This window comes from Chiloscyllium punctatum, chromosome 41 (genome assembly GCF_047496795.1).
Source record: "Chiloscyllium punctatum isolate Juve2018m chromosome 41, sChiPun1.3, whole genome shotgun sequence".
In the NCBI taxonomy this organism is placed as follows: domain Eukaryota; kingdom Metazoa; phylum Chordata; class Chondrichthyes; order Orectolobiformes; family Hemiscylliidae; genus Chiloscyllium; species Chiloscyllium punctatum.
The window spans coordinates 56,193,307-56,198,089 of NC_092779.1; the positions used below are offsets into that span (position 1 = coordinate 56,193,307).

A 4,783-nucleotide genomic window follows, 5' to 3' on the forward strand; every position below is an offset into this window, starting at 1 on the left:
GGTAGTGTGGCCGAGCGGTCTAAGGCGCGGGATTTAAGCTCCAGTCTCTGACAGAGGCGTGGGTTCGAATCCCACCGCTGCCATTTCTGCTGACCTTCTCCAATCGCGCAGCTGGTTGAAATGCTGTTTCGACCCCTGCTGCGTTTCTGTTTAAAACAGAAGCGAAATGGGTTTGCTTCCCGGGCAATTAATTGTGGTGTGTGAAAGTGCCGAATTTAGCGAAGCGTCTGTGCTGTCATGATCGTGTTCGCCTCCCGCAGCTCTTCTGTTGCTTTACGTTCCAGGCGAGTTGAATTTTAATGGAATCGAATGGAGACTGTTATTTCATCGCTGTTGTGAAACAAAGTACTACGGTGACTCGACTCGTCGTTATTTGGTTTTCTGGCCAATGAAAAAATCGTTCCAATGAATTTCGATGTCATATGTTATTGAATTTCTCCCATTTCCTTCATCTCCGTCCTGGAGACATCGGAAGGGAAAGGTAATCTAGCCGAGACTGTGATTGGTGAAATTCACTTTTTATGGCCCATTCTTATTATGTTCTTTCTTTCTCTCTTTTCAGCATTGTCCGGGAAGTGGTGGTGCACTCAGGCTCCTGTATGTTTGAAAGAGTAGTTTGGAATTGCCCTGTTGTTAGTTGTGAGATTACTTTATGGCTCATGCCCCGGACAGTCTCACATTTAGCATTCATGCTCGCTGTGTCTGGAAATACATTTGGTTTGCCAGTTTTGTTTGTGTTCCGTGTTAAATGCTTTCCGTTTTGCGATTCTCTCAATAAATTACGAGTTAACAGGGTTTCTGAGGTAACTTCCAGCTGCAAAAATCCTCAACTGAGAATCTGGGAAAATTTCCCAGAGTATGGTCAGTCGGAGCAAAAGTAAGGAAGTCGTTCGTTTCTGCAGCGATTCACAATGCTACCGTTCCCGTGAGCAGTCGAACAGGCTATATGATTGTGCCGCAGACTGCGACGGCAAGCTCCGCTAAAGAGTGATCCTTTAATGCCGGTGTAAGCAACACAACGTTATTAGGGCACACCGCGTGGAAACAGATACTTCGGTGTATCTCGTCCATGCTCAGCACATAGCCAAAATTAAACAAGTCCCATTAAACAACGAGCGATTGGAAACAGAAAGGTGAAAAGTAGAATGGCTTCAACTTTCAGTGCTTGAACAAATCTGCTCTCGTAGTGAAATGTAATGCAACTCCATTTAATTACTGTGCAAAGCATTGTCAAGTTTTTCTCCAACCTGGTTCTGATCATATGCCATTCTGTTTGAGAGTGTAGTTCCCGCCTTCTGATCCTTCCATGAAAAGCAGCACCGCATTTGCATTCCTTGCGCAGGTTTGCCCGGTTCAAAGACAGGGAAGAAGCTGATGCTCTGGTATCACAGCGCACCACGGATTCCTGAACTAGTCTGTCTGTCAAATGTACCCCCAAAGTCGTCTCTGAAAGACCTCATTTGGAAGCTGTCTGTCGTTATTCAACGTACGAGAGTTGGCACCAGAGGTCCTGAATCATGTTTTGGAGCAGTTCGCACGGAAGTGGCTCATTCAATCAGCAACAGCAATGAAAGAAATTACACTCTCAGAGGAACCTCTGGACCTATGCTTTCACAGCGTCGCTAGTATTAAGGTGCGCCCCGAGATCTAAGCCACGTTGGAAGTGAGACGGAGGAATCGACAGAGAGGCTACAGAATGACATCGCATCCATTTGGATTTCTTTAAATCACTGACGAGCAGGAAAATGTAAACGGGGAGGGCGAGTGGGGAAGTGAGGCAGTAGCAGCTCTGGTGAAATTCCTTCTTTGTGATTCGCTCAGCAACCAGAGACGTGAAGGTGACTCAGGCGTGAGAGCTCTTCACATCGAGAACAAAAAGCACTCAAGGGCAGTTAGCACCTCTTCCGGAGAGTGGGGTGGGGTGAGCTAATTCCCTTTTGACTTCTCTGACTATGTTCAGAAACTGCCTTTTAGATTGAGGTGAACAGAGACTGCATTTCTTAAAAGCACCATGGAATTTATCAAACTTTATTGTGTCGCTTCCTTTCGATTCCCACACAGGTTTCCAACTCAGTTGGTATCCATGTGGCTCATATCCAGGTGTGAACATCTCTGCAGCGAATTGCACGGTTAAGGCAAAAAGGCAAGGAAAGTGGCATCTCGAATTGGCTCCGAGGTCAGAGCATCCTCGCAATGTGATCTGTCGTTCTCGGATTGTAATGCTACCTCCGGTTTTAGGGTGGAGAACATTCTTTGGGACTCTTATTCTGCAAGACAGACACAGTGACTGAAACTATGCTGCACGTTATGATTTGGAACACGGGCTGCTCTGCTTTGTGCATTTTCCCTGTAGTCCGGTGTGTTTCATGTTCCGTGTAAACGTGAAAGTTGTCCTGTTTCGAGCAATGGGTGAAATCATTTATCAATGCAAGAATCGAAATTGCAGTCATGTCAAGCAGCTCATGGTAATTTGACCAAATCATAACCGATCGTGTGTTCTCACGCACTCACAGATGCATTTGGAGCTGAAAAGAGTCTGAGAAGATCGACTCAGCTTTCCATTGATTTTTGTCTGGATTGATGGGTATCATTATCTGCTGCGAAATTGTCATTGTAGCCGGGCACATCCCAGCAGCTGTGCGAGTCGGAGAGGGATCATGGAACCCTTTTAACGTGACTTTGCATCTGTTGTTTTGCAGGAGCACAATTGGAAGTGCAAGAAAATTGGCAGCGCTAGTGGCTGGCTGGTAGTGTGGCCGAGCGGTCTAAGGCGCGGGATTTTAGCTCCAGTCTCTGACAGAGGCGTGGGTTCGAATCCCACCGCTGCCATTTCTGCTGACCTTCTCCAATCGCGCAGCTGGTTGAAATGCTGTTTCGACCCCTGCTGCGTTTCTGTTTAAAACAGAAGCGAAATGGGTTTGCTTCCCGGGCAATTAATTGTGGTGTGTGAAAGTGCCGAATTTAGCGAAGCGTCTGTGCTGTCATGATCGTGTTCGCCTCCCGCAGCTCTTCTGTTGCTTTACGTTCCAGGCGAGTTGAATTTTAATGGAATCGAATGGAGACTGTTATTTCATCGCTGTTGTGAAACAAAGTACTACGGTGACTCGACTCGTCGTTATTTGGTTTTCTGGCCAATGAAAAAATCGTTCCAATGAATTTCGATGTCATATGTTATTGAATTTCTCCCATTTCCTTCATCTCCGTCCTGGAGACATCGGAAGGGAAAGGTAATCTAGCCGAGACTGTGATTGGTGAAATTCACTTTTTATGGCCCATTCTTATTATGTTCTTTCTTTCTCTCTTTTCAGCATTGTCCGGGAAGTGGTGGTGCACTCAGGCTCCTGTATGTTTGAAAGAGTAGTTTGGAATTGCCCTGTTGTTAGTTGTGAGATTACTTTATGGCTCATGCCCCGGACTGTCTCACATTTAGCATTCATGCTCGCTGTGTCTGGAAATACATTTGGTTTGCCAGTTTTGTTTGTGTTCCGTGTTAAATGCTTTCCGTTTTGCGATTCTCTCAACAAATTACGAGTTAACAGGGTTTCTGAGGTAACTTCCAGCTGCAAAAATCCTGAACTGAGAATCTGGGAAAATTTCCCAGAGTATGGTCAGTCGGAGCAAAAGTAAGGAAGTCGTTCGTTTCTGCAGCGATTCACAATGCTACCGTTCCCGTGAGCAGTCGAACAGGCTATATGATTGTGCCGCAGACTGCGACGGCACGCTCCGCTAAAGAGTGATCCTTTAATGCCGGTGTAAGCAACACAACGTTATTAGGGCACACCGCGTGGAAACAGATACTTCGGTGTATCTCGTCCATGCTCAGCACATAGCCAAAATTAAACAAGTCCCATTAAACAACGAGCGATTGGAAACAGAAAGGTGAAAAGTAGAATGGCTTCAACTTTCAGTGCTTGAACAAATCTGCTCTCGTAGTGAAATGTAATGCAACTCCATTTAATTACTGTGCAAAGCATTGTCAAGTTTTTCTCCAACCTGGTTCTGATCATATGCCATTCTGTTTGAGAGTGTAGTTCCCGCCTTCTGATCCTTCCATGAAAAGCAGCACCGCATTTGCATTCCTTGCGCAGGTTTGCCCGGTTCAAAGACAGGGAAGAAGCTGATGCTCTGGTATCACAGCGCACCACGGATTCCTGAACTAGTCTGTCTGTCAAATGTACCCCCAAAGTCGTCTCTGAAAGACCTCATTTGGAAGCTGTCTGTCGTTATTCAACGTACGAGAGTTGGCACCAGAGGTCCTGAATCATGTTTTGGAGCAGTTCGCACGGAAGTGGCTCATTCAATCAGCAACAGCAATGAAAGAAATTACACTCTCAGAGGAACCTCTGGACCTATGCTTTCACAGCGTCGCTAGTATTAAGGTGCGCCCCGAGATCTAAGCCACGTTGGAAGTGAGACGGAGGAATCGACAGAGAGGCTACAGAATGACATCGCATCCATTTGGATTTCTTTAAATCACTGACGAGCAGGAAAATGTAAACGGGGAGGGCGAGTGGGGAAGTGAGGCAGTAGCAGCTCTGGTGAAATTCCTTCTTTGTGATTCGCTCAGCAACCAGAGACGTGAAGGTGACTCAGGCGTGAGAGCTCTTCACATCGAGAACAAAAAGCACTCAAGGGCAGTTAGCACCTCTTCCGGAGAGTGGGGTGGGGTGAGCTAATTCCCTTTTGACTTCTCTGACTATGTTCAGAAACTGCCTTTTAGATTGAGGTGAACAGAGACTGCATTTCTTAAAAGCACCATGGAATTTATCAAACTTTATTGTGT

At 46.1% G+C, this 4,783-nt stretch overlaps 1 non-coding gene across 1 annotated transcript; it reads left to right on the forward strand.

Moving 5' to 3' along the window:
* trnal-uaa (transfer RNA leucine (anticodon UAA)) lies at nucleotides 1-83 on the forward strand. The gene has a single exon. It is a non-coding gene; the product is annotated as a tRNA-Leu (tRNA).
* The last annotated feature ends 4,700 nt before the right edge of the window (nucleotides 84-4,783 follow it).